Raw genomic sequence first — 13,186 nt, forward strand, 5'->3', positions numbered from 1 at the left:
TCAAAGTTCACCGGCCACTAGAAGAGGAACTTCTTGATCTAATACGCAATCGCCAATGCAAATAAACGTTGTTGACTACATCCAAGGCAATTGGCAATCCGATCAGTTTGAAATGCACTGTAATAGTCATGAAAACTCTTATACCAGAATCTAATTTTACCTCTTGCACTGATTACATTACGCCTGTTTGGGACTTTAACACGAAGATACGCATTAGGTTCCTCACCAGAGATTAATGGGATGCAGGACTACCAGTAGCAGAGGGAGCTAATCTTTTACTTAGTAGTAGAGTTCCAGAAGATAAAGCCACTAGTTTTGTCGACAGTCAGGCAATCGTATGGAAACGTTGCACCACGCTGGCGTCACTTGGCCGTATAAACGTTACTCTATACTGGGTCCCCAGACATAGCAATATTGAAGGGAATGAATCGGCTGATGAGAAGGTCAGATGTGGCTCAGAGATGCCAATAGAAGAAGCAGATAGTTCCGTATTACCACCGTTTTGTGAGCCCGTGGTTTTTGTCCGATTTCAAAAATATTCAAAACGGTACTTAAGGAGGCTAATGTGTATACCAAATTCGGTCGAGATCGGTCAAACATTTTTTTGAACTACGCAGATATAATTTAAGTGGGTCATTTTCCTAAAATTTCTTGAAAACCCACTTTTTTACTAAAGAGCGATTGTATATATCAATTTTGAATAAATATTGATGAACTTCTTAGCCACACTGCTCAAAAAATCTGAAATTCCGGTATGTATAAATTCAAGGCCGTATTTAAGAAAAGTCGCCTAAATTCGAATTATATATATGTATATGCGATTGCAATAAATGAGGTATCAGTTTATTTGAAAATAGATTTAACTTTAGATAGTGCTCCATATTCTGAAATTATAGAAATTATCGATGGTCAAAATTTAAAAAATTAAAAGAAATGTGGGTCTTTTTTTAATTTACCCGATAAAAAATCCCAACAAGCCTAGTCCGACAATAGATTCTTATATATCAATTTAGAGGCCTATATATCCTCTTCTCAGATCATATTCGAAATTTGAAATCGAATCAAAAATAGTCATTCAAAAACTCATAAATCTACAAAATCGTATTTTCTGACCCTAAATCGACAGGTCGCGACCTCTAAATGATTTTTAAAAAATCAATAAAAATAGGTAATAATATTTCTCATAAAAACTAATAAAATTAGGGGGTAGGGTCTTGAAATTTTCTCAAAAAGCTTTTTCGATGGCCACCCTAACGTACATATGTAAGAATATACGCGTTGCCTGATTAATGACCGAATGTGGAAAGAAAGGCAGGCCCGAGTCAGAGTTTGCCACCCAATGCATTTCCTTGTAGTTAACACCGTTTTGCATTGCTCTAATTTTCTCATCCACGGGCATTAACACTGTTCTGTAGACATGCTCCTATTAACAAAATAGAAACAAATTTTATTGTTTCTTTGTATTACATTTTACGCTGGTTACTTATTCAAAAACTTTCACTGCTTGTAAACTGTTTGGCTGGCTGCCGCAACTGATTGCTGATACGAATATCAAGTCGGCATTGTGGCAATAAGCAGTCAGGCGATTCACTGACTGAGTTTGTTGCTTTTTTGTTCGCTTGTGTCATAGTTTTTTCTCATTTTTTAAGTAAACTATATACTTACTGGTTTGTTGTTTTTTGCCTTGCAGTTGCGCTAATTACTCGATGTTTTTTACTCTCCCACTTTTTCATTGCTTTACCGCAGTGAAACTATTTTTTTTTCTTCTTTTGAGCTAAGAAAAACTTTGACAAATGACCCGGATTAGTGGCAAATTATTGCGTTCTTTGGTAATATGAAAGCGCTGGAAGGGAAAACGCGAGTAGCTCAGTCGAAAAAAAAGGGAAAAACTTAAATCAGACTCTGACAGCTAAACTGTAAAGTTAAACAAAGCTGGGAGAAAGAACTGCAGTGGAATGTTAAAGAAAAGAATTAAAAAATAAAAATTAAAATATAAGTAAAAAATGCAAGCAAATTTGCACTGTTATGGTTTGAACATTAAAAAAAACACCAGTTGGTAGTTCAACTGTAATTTCTTAACGAATCAAGATGACAGTAAACATCTGCTTCTGTACTCATTGCAAGCGCACACCTGTCCGCGTTGCACAGCAATGTTGCAAAGAAAATGTTGCCAGCTGCTGCATTAAATACTTGGCGAGAAGAAATACCCGTAAAAAGGAAACAACTACTATAGAGTAGCAAACATAAGAAGCTTTGCCGCTATGCTCATAAAAGGCCTCGCGGATATTTAGAGGCGTACGATGAACGAAAGCGCGAAATCTTCTCTTAAATAAAGAACATTTTCATTAGCGCTATTACGTTTTCAGGTATTCCGTTGGCTTAGCATAGTTTAAGCGAATTTCTTGTTGTCGTTGTGTTGGTTTCGATTTATGAGTTACTAGTAAGAAAAATTTTGTTGATGAATTACAGCAAAGAAGTACGTTTAACTAACGCAAGTATCATTCAAGGTTACTTAAATGTATGCGAAGCTGACATACGAATTGACAAAAAGGCAAAAAAAGCTGGTAAGAATAGCTTCTCAATAGTTCTAGAGAAGGCTAAAAAGAGTTACGGATATTTTGACAAAAAAAAAATAAATAAATTGGGTATCGCAGATTCTCGCAGCATACGACATGCCGCTAAGAGGCAAGTAAAAAAATTGTTCCGAGTTGCTTTCCAATAGTTCTAGAGTTTCTGAAAAAAATTCAGATATTTTAACAAACAAAAAAATTTTAAATTTTTTGTTTTTCAGATTCACGAAGCAGAAGACATTTCGCAAAACACACAAAAAAAGCTTTCAATATGTAGTTCTCGAGTTCTTGAAAAGGCTAAACAAAAGTTCTGGAAATTTCGACAAATTTTTTTTTTTAATTGTTATGTCAGATTCACGCAGCATATTACATGTCGCAAAAGGCAAGTAAAAAACTGTCCTGAGTTCTTTCCAATAGTTCTAGAGTTCCTGAAAAGGAAACAAAAGTTCTGCGAAATTACGCCGAAAAACAGTTTTTTTTTTCAAAAAAGTTGAAAAATTTCAATGTTTGAAAAAAAAAAAAATAAAACTTAAAAGTGTTCTGAGTAACTTTTCAATAGTTATAATTCCTGATTAGGATAAAAAGTGGGGTGATATATTCCAGTGAAAGCTCTGATAAACGGACGCTCTAATAAGGGACATCTGCTATAAGCGGACACATTCTTGGGAACGAAAAATTTTTGGTTGTTTCCATACAAAATGCTCTCCCATAAACAGACTTTCCGACAAACGGACGCGGACACTCAAAAATGTCCAGTTATGAAAGAAAATCGCCTATAAGCGGACGCAAAGCCCTAACAAGCGGTATATTATTATTATTTTTTGTTTACTCAAATGTTGCCTCTTGCGCTTCTACATATCGTCGGTGATACTGCAAAACGGCCTATGTCTACTAGTACCCTTGACACTTATGTAGATGGTATTTTACGTGCACCGGAATGCATTTGCAAATCGTTACACCTTAATAAACGAATAACAAAACTTTCTACCTTGGGCTGATGAAGATGAACGATTGCCAGAAGCGATCAGATACAGATAGCAGATCAATTAAGCACCAGAGGTAAAAAGTGACATAGAACGTTTTGCAGTATTGCCGACGATATGTATACTATGTACACAAGAACATAGTCCACATTCAGAGATATTCTCTTTTCCGGAAAAAGTGTTGCCTTTCGCTGCACAGTTGAAAGTTTTTGATAGATTTTGTTCAAATATACCGGAGAAGTAAATTTCTGAACAAAAGTAGTGTCATTTTCAGAAGCGAGCTAAATGGCTTGAGTGTAAGTTTTCTGCACAAAAACCATTTCGAACCATTAGCTGAACCTCAAAATACCAGACGGGTGATATTTAAACCAATTCCAATACGTAGATTTTATTTAAGTTATGCGCAAACTTCTGCCGGGACCTATGTGTACCGTTCGGATCGAAAGGGTTAAGATTATTTGGTGTTGCATTACCATTATCAGAAAGCTAGAGCTTTTAAATGAAAATTAAAGAACATTGTCTACAATCGATATTTCTTTTCAGCAGGGTATGCAAAGAAGATCAGTAGTTTTGGGATTCAGTACAAATTTTGCATTCCGAAGTTTCGAGTTTAAGTGGCAAATGGCAGCTGGCTCGACTTGATGCATGAAAAAATCGCGAAACAAATGTTTAACATTTTAGTTTTCCGAATATACATATATACGTCTCTAAGTATACTATGAATAATTGCATTTCTTCGTAGAATTACATAAACTTTTTCTTTGCGGCATGCTTAGTGATTCATTTTTAGTTTTATATCTTTTGAGTTAACGCATTTTCTTTTTCGCAAATTTCAAATGCGGATTTAATATTCCAAATGGCTTCTTTACATTTCTATTTAGTACACTTCTATTCCACTGCAGCTAGACTTTTCTTCTTGCCACTATTGAAATTCATGCGCAAAACTAAAATTGCTTGCTGCAAAGGTAATGATTAATGCGCCATTAAGAAATGTCTGAGCGTAAGTTTTCGCTAGTATTATTCAAAGCTCGTTGGCCTTGAATGCGTACTTTTTCATTGGCAAGTTGTAGATGAAAAGAATAATTTTCATTGCAGATTTCTTTGCAGCTAAGCTATTCATTAGTGGCGCAAAAGGAGCATATTCATACGAATTGTGGATATTTTAGACAATTGAAGAGACAACTGTGTACTGATGGCTGCTGTTGCTGCTTGATGACTGCAACAAAAGAAGGACTGAGGAGAACGCAAACTACATGAAAATGAAATGCAAATAAATATAAATGAAATTTGGTTGCTGCAACTGTCTACCCGAAGGGCAAAGGGGGCGGTTAGTGGTGGAAAATTTGCCATCATTACACGACAATCTCAAGGCACTCGCAACAAAAAGAAAAACAACAAAAAAAAACGAGAAATATGAAACAAAAGACAAGATTGTTGTGATATGGATATGAGGGAATAAAGAATATGCGAAGAATTGCAGAAAATAATTGAAATAAGATATTTTTTGCATTATTGTGAAAGCGCACAGTTGAGTTGCAGCGCAATGGTGGGCAATAATAGTGGCAGTAACCGCCGCAGGCAGGACCTGAACGCAAATTAACTGCGGTTTTATGAAGTTTTTTCGCTTAATAAGCAAAAAATTTATTTTTTGCACTTGCAAACGCATCTATGTGTATGAAACATGCAGAGGCTTTGGTTTAATTTTTCACGGCTATGAAATTTATTTAATTGTTGCATTTATTATTGTGCCAATGAATGGGCCTGATGGGGTTAAAGCGGTGAGATCCGGCTGCAAGGCTAGTGTTGCAAGGACTACAAAAAATAATAAATTATTAAAAAATACTTAGTAAAGGAGTGACTACCACACCAAGGTGCAATGGCAAGCAGGTAAAGCAAAGATTACGTTGGGGAAAAAAAACCACAGCACAATAAAATGACAATGACTGGATGATAAAATGTGTAGGATGAAAGTGTAATCACAATAAAGCCGAGCACAAAAAGGCTCCCACTCAGCACTTTAAATTGAGTTGATGAACTGTCATGCACGCGATGGCATTATTTGCACTAAACATCACAATTCACCGCTCTCCGTTGGGTGAAGAAGAGAGGATGGATGGATATGCTAAGGTCGAATGAAGCAAAAGTGAAAAATAAACTATGCGCGTGCCCCAACTGTTGCTACACACATAAACAGTGATGAACAATAATAGCATTTCGCTAAGCTTGAAAATATCATTAAGCGTTATTATTAATGCTGGGAGCAGGAAGAGGAGTGGGAGTTTGAAAAGGAAATGCATTGAAATCCATTTTACGTTTGAGGGGAATGTAGCTAGGTATACAGTATTCATTCGTACGGAAGGAAAATATGAGAAATAGTGGACTAATGAAGTAACAGATACAGACATGAATAAATTGCGCTGTGATTTAAATTGGTTAAGTAAGGTGGCCGCTTTGATCGAGTGGTTAGAGGTGCGCACAACTACCAGGTATGATATACGTTCCCTGGCGGAACCAACATCCAAAAAAAAGTGTTTATCTAATAGCAGAAGTCTACTATGAGTAACTCGGTGTTCCCTTGTCTCTGCATTCATGCATTCCAGCAGCTTCGAAGTACATAATGAATTAGCAAAGGAAGAACCTGTTTAGATGAATATGGTGCAGTGGCAGTGGGGCAACCTCTTGGAATAATTAAAAGATTTGCTAGAAACTGCTGGTCAGATAAGCTCAGACTTGCAAGTCAGCTATGAAGGAATCGGCGAGCTGGCTATAACCAGGCGTATACCTCGGATTTATTTAATAGATCGAAGAGAGATGGATTCAAAATAGTAACAACATTCACGGGTCACTGACCCTAGGCAAAATGGAGGCAAGAATAGTGCATCGCTTTAATAGAACACTTGTGGCAAGATAGCTAGAATATAGCGAAGAATGTTTTGAGGATTTATAGAAATATAAAATGACACTTAAATGCTTTTATTTTAGCGTTTGATCTAATTTTATTCTATGAGCAGTAGTCCTCTTCTCAGTAATGATATATTCCCCCCCCCGCAACTATAAAGAAAATACTAGTTATGTTGCTAAAATAGGAGATTACACGTACAATTGAATTGGTTAATTACCAAAGGAAATAATAGGTCAGCACTTTTTCGATATGACAATTTCGATGCGGTTCGTTTAAAGGAACTCCGCTGAACTGCATAAAATTTACCAAATCGGAAAAATGCTGACTCATTTCCTTTGGTATCTAACCGATTTTTCCAGGTTTTACAAAAACCGCACACTTCTCGTTTGGCGAGGAGGACGAAATGGGGGATTGCGAAGAGGAGGTGGAGAGTTGTGTATGTGTGTGCTTAAACAGAGCACACCCTTCAATACAGTCCTTTTTTATTGTCACCCGGACGAACAGAAAAAAAACCGGACACCTGGCAACCCTGATTAGTACCGGTGACATTAATGATTTAACCGTTGTCAACAAACCCAGGCATAATAATGCGGTGGGTGGCATAACGTTTTCCACATACAAACACTATCCTTGCGGCAAAACAGTGGACTAGTTGAGGATATGTGATGGCTTAGGTGTCGGGGGTGACAGCTTGTGGTTGCAACAACAGATTAACGACAACAATTGTTGAATATAAGGCTTCACCTGCAACCGCAAATTGATGCAAAGACAAACTGCATTCACTGAAATGCAAGCACGCGTGCCTTGAATGGTGGTGGGCATTTGCATTTGCATTTATTTTGTATGCAGATGAAGAATGCAAGAAAGAACAAGAGAGGCGCAAAGAAAAAACAATTGTAAATAAATCTGAGCTGGTTTTAGGTTTATTAGCGCAACCGCAAATGAAAAGTAAATAAATAAACAAAAGAGTAATGTAGCAGCGGCAATAGGAACTTAATGGGAGTGGAAAAATTAAAAGTTTTGAAAAATTTAAGATTTAGCAAAATAGAAGATATGAATTAAAACAACTCCATTTTGAGTTAACTACAAAATAAGAAATATATATGTGGGCGGTGCGGTGCGTTAAATGCGTGCAGATTACAAAACCAAACATATGTCCGCAGTATTGTGCGAGAAATTCAGCAGTGAAGATGGAAATCTGATTTCTTTTCTCGATTTTTCAATATTTTTAATTTCAATAAATTGTTTTCTAATAAAAAGATTTTACCTACCGAAAACGAAGCCATTTCACACCGCCACCCGCCCGGAAAATTTTAAGCGCTTTGAGCTTTATTTATTGATTTCGGATTCATAGACTCGTTAAGAAATATATAGTCTAAGATCCGACTAGAACACGACTTTGACCCATCTGTTTAATGGATGAAATCTACTTTGTAAGAAATTTAACGTGTTAATAAATATTTTGCGAGGGGGTTGGCTGAAAAAATCCTGGCCAGGATATTTTTAATTAAATATTCAAAAATTATTATTGTTTTTTTTTTTAATTTTGTACTCATTTGTTTAATGAACAAATTCTATACCAATCGAAAGCACTAAGCCTATAGAATGTAAAAATTTTGGGTTGTCTATTTTTTTCTAGCCTACCTATCGGGTTGGCAGATATAAACGGGTAGGTAATACTAGTAATTTTCACCCATCTAATTAACACATTCTATAGGCTTTATGCTTTAGACGGTTCGCCCGCAGGAGCCTTATACTTCCTTCTTGAAATTCTGAAACTGTTATCTCACAGTATAACATGTCTGATTGGCATGCGTATTCTAATGCCCAAGACTGAGCTACTGAGCTAGTTAGTTGAATTTAATTCGAATCGACCTTAAAGCTTAAAGTTTCACAGTAAGAGAAACTGCTACTGAATGTAATATCTGCCGCTAGTTATTCAACTTCACTGACTTCAATACTTTGCCGCCTGTGCACCTCTGCACCTCGGCATGTACTTGTGTTCATATTATCGGCAGCATGTAACCAAATGCGCATTATAATCTCAGAACGGTCGCCGCACCGCCGCCACAGTTGCTACCGTCAATGCCATCAAGTAACCACAACTTTGCAACAGCATACAGCTTTATAAAACAGTTTGCCACAAAGTTGCTGCAATACCAGTTGACAATTGTAAATGCTTATTTCATTATGCAGCGCCCAGTTGGCATCGAATTTTCCAATCAGCAACCACTATGGTCGCAAATATAGGCAACCACATGCGACGCCTTCATTGTAGTGCCCGTCCGGTGCAACAATCGCCTCCAGTGGCGATGCGGCAGCCAACCATTGTTTCAGCTGGCGTCTAAAGTGTAGTAATACGCTTTACTGTTATATGTTAGGGCGGATCGGAACGAATGAAAAAAGAGAAGGAAGCCTTGGAGAAAATTTTAAGTTGCGGAAAATTTGAATGTTTATTTCAATATTTCTCACGAGTAAGTCGAACGGAATTATTTCTGTATTATTTATTAGTGTTTGGAATTAAGCTCGCGAATCGGTGTAATAAATTATGATTTTTTGGCAGATATTTAACTATAAACAAGTCCATTTAATTTATTTTTAGCTACCCGTATTCGTTTCTTTTTGTTGGTGCGTGAATTATTTTCGATCAAATAGTCGACCCACTTTAATGTATTGAACGGATGTATAAATTCGCAACAACTTAGATATCGTAGCGCGCTGACGCAGAACTGCAATTGCAAATTTTCAAATTATGTGGGTATCAATTTGTTGCCAACAGCCGCCCCCAATGCTTGGCTTGGCGTTTGGTGTGCGCTTGCTGGCGGGCTATGGCAATTGCAGCATTGTCGGCATTTACCGCCCAACGGTAAGTTGATGCCAAGTACGAATGCCATATAATTTAGTTGCATAAAATGTAGCGCAATTGAAAACTTATTATTATATTGAAGAGTATAGAAGAAATAAAATGCAAAATTTGCGGTTTTGATTTCATTAATTTTAGAATAGAAGTAAGACCGATATTTGAAACTTTTCAATAAGTATTTATAACAAACTTAAGTGAACTAAATTTGTAGATTGCTTTGACCTCGTTTTTAAAGCAACCGGAGGTAGAAAGTAAATCTATGTACATATATGCATTATTTACATATATCTATATGTATGTAGGTATGTATAGTAAGTATTTAAACAAGTGAAACAAAAATTATGTATGTCACCTCAAATGCAAAAAGACGTAACAAACATCGTCAATGAAATGGAAGAGGTCGTGACTAATAATTTTTTTTTTATAAAACGATGTGGGGAGTTGCAATTCGATGAAATCCATGATGGATCAATCAAAAAGCGAATTTCGAATTTTTTATTAGTTACGACTTTTTGCGTTTCAGCGACGTTATTTGTTACGTATTTTTGCATTTCAGGTGACGATGTGTATGTACGGTGGCATCCTCATAGGCTAAATATGTGTAATTCCTATATGGCAAGGGGGCGTGGCCCATACTATACAAACACAAATTTTCACACTGCATATATTAGGAAGTATTTGTGGTAGAGTGATGGAATTTGATAAGGAGATACATATATGAAACCAATCCTATACTCAGGAATAAATAAAAAGATCTTCTTCGAAACTCCCCCTGCCTCATAAACAAATGATCGAGCAAAATGAGTTTAATATGGATTGATACAAGTACAAAGCACACATTTTTTCTGCAACATCCGAGTTGCACTCAAACTAGTTCCTTTTATTTTTAATATTTTTATTGAGCTTTGTACCACGATTGTTGATTAGGAAAAATTGAAAAAGCAACAAAGTCTAAGCGGTAGAAGTTATAGCACTATTTCGCAGATCACCACATCTCCTCATCAGACTTCTTTTTTCTAGACTTCAGCAGGGGTCGAACCTGCGTATTCGATGTTCAAAGTCAGAAGCGTTAACCACTGAGCTATGTACATCCCGCAGTTCCTTTTCTCTATTAAAGCAGTTAAGATTTACGTGATTTTGGGTTCAAAAAGCACGCCAATTAATTTTCTTCCTTCCCTATATTCGCCAAGTAGAAATGAAATAGTGATAGGTCCCGCACATATGCACAAATTTATTGGTTATCAAGTTATTAAGGTTATACGTTCCTAATTATAACAAAAAAAAAACTGAGTACATATGTATGCATGTACATATTTAAATATATCCATTCCGTGGGAGTATATGTAAAAATATGTACATAGGAACCTAAAAGCATAACAACAAATTATCTTAAGATTAATTTAATATGCCACTTAGCAAGTTATAGGGCTGAGTATTTTAATAACATACTCGTGGAAAAATATGTGCATATGTATGTGTATTAGGATGGTCCAAAAACAGTAAAGTTGGAATTGTAATGCTCTCACCCCCTGGGATTGTTCTATATCGAAAAAAGAATACCTATATTTTTTATTTTGAAATCAAAAAATATTTAGAGGTCGCTCAAAGCGCTCAAAGTTTTCCATGTATTTTTATATGTGGAAAAACAACTTATCGTAGAAATGGTATAGAATTCTTTAAAGTCAACATTTTTCATGTTATCATTTTAATTTTTTTTCTGTTAAAGTTAGATTTTTTTCATTTTTTCATAAAAAAATTAAAAAAAATATTGGAAGGATTAATTAATTTGTCAGAAACTATCAGTCCTATCGGAAAGTGATGTTTATATGGTTTATGGAGAATTTGATTAGCTTTGATTTGCTGTATTTTATATTAAGATTTTTAAACTGGTTCGTACTTTAAGCTGAATAATGGTAAATTGCAAATATCTCGAAAACGTATCCATAGATAAAAATTAACCCGATTTTCTTAATCCCTGAGCCATTCTACATAGAAATTGGATAGTGGCGTTTGTAGAGCAAAAACCAAATTAAAATTTGTGATCCAGTGTTTTTAGCCACTTGAAACTTGTACATTATACACTAAAATTGAATGGGCTATAAAACTGTATGCTCAAAAAAATTCCAACACCTCAGAGAAAAAAGTTTGAAATTTGGATGAAAACTTGTGTAATCTTTTTAGTTTTCTACAAATTTTTAAACCTGGGTTTATATGGGCTTTGTATTTTAATTGAAAATTCTTAAAAATAAATAAATAAGCTCTAGTGGCAAACAATATCACTTTGAAATGGGGGTGCTATTGATATGACCGATACTGTATGTATGTATGCAAATATATTCCCATAATAGAAAGGTCTAAATAAAAAAGTACTATAATCAGTGGAGTGTGAAGCAATTTGCTGCAATTAAGTTGTTCGTGGGCGCGTGAAAAAACGAGTTGGTGAAATTGTAGATGTTAGATATAAAACACGAGTAGTGCCTGGCATTGATATCTAAATCTATATACAATTACTTGCGGTTATTGACACATTTTTGGATATGATATGTACGTATCCAAATATGTACTTACATATATAGTAAACTTGTTTAACTGTGCACCTGTAAACTTTTCTATGTTAGTTACCTTAGAGTATGATTAATTATGCGTTGATTACAAAAAAAGAAAATAATCTATTTTTCGGGTACATGTGCACGTATTCTCACTTAAGATAAGATCAGGCGTACAAAAACTGAAATTCGGGTGCGATGAACTATATAACAAGGGTTTCAAGGTAATTACAACAAACAAACAAAAAAAATGCATAGAGGTGCATTTATAAAAAAAAACGCCAAAAATAGTCTCAGAACATGGACTGTACTAAGGTACTAAGAAGGAGTACTAAATAATGATATATTGAATTACTGAGCCAACTTGTCAAATAGGTTAAATTAACTACACAAAGAAAAAAGTAACATAATTTTTTCAAACAGCGTCATCTTCGGGGTTTCCGTATTAGCAATTTTAAAATTTTGAACAGAAAAAAGTATTTTATAATGCATGTTCACGTTATCGTAATTTACCGCTCATTCGTAATTCACAAAAAAATAATGCTGGAATCAAGTAATTTTGAAATGCAAAATTTGTCAGTAAATGCGAAATTCGCGAAAATTCAAATTTTGCTATCAAAATTTAAAATTTTTTAATCAGATTTTTTAGAAAAGTTTTGGGTATGAATTTTTATAGCCAATTTAATTCCAGTATAATAAGATGCAAGTTCGAAGTTGTGCTTTTTCTCCGATACATTTTAGAGCATAAATAAGTATTTTGTGTGAATGAATATGCGAAACGCCTCCAACCGAAAAAAATTCTCAAAAAGCAGCGCGAATTTTGAGGTACTTCAAACGTCCACTTTTTGAACTGAAATTGAATGAGCTATAAAACTTGAAGTGTGGCCAGAATACAGAAAAGTTTGTAAATCAATGGCAAATAATATTCGTCGCAGTTACCAGCAGTTTTACGTTGCACACAGGAGTCCAAATTCAGATTTATCAACTTGATAAAATTCTATTTAAACATATTATTTGCCAAGCTATATAACCGATCTATCAGTTGGCAGGATTTTTGACTACGTCAAATAGAACATAGCTTTTATTGTGATTATTTTTTTTCTTCTGTGATTATTTTTCATATTTTTTTACACGCTTAACCGTCTCCAATCGGGACCAAAATTTGTATGTGATATCTGTGGCCGTGGTATTACCGATTGAAGGGTTGAGACTGGAAAAAAGTCGCTAATTTGATTTTTTATGGACCATCCTAATGAACATACACAGCGAAAGGCTGACTTGAACTTAAAATTGAGATTAAGCAGAAGATAAAGATGAAGATG

Source organism: Rhagoletis pomonella, unplaced genomic scaffold, assembly GCF_013731165.1.
Source record: "Rhagoletis pomonella isolate Grant_MI unplaced genomic scaffold, Rhpom_1.0 Rhpom_scaffold_01163, whole genome shotgun sequence".
Lineage (NCBI taxonomy): Eukaryota > Metazoa > Arthropoda > Insecta > Diptera > Tephritidae > Rhagoletis > Rhagoletis pomonella.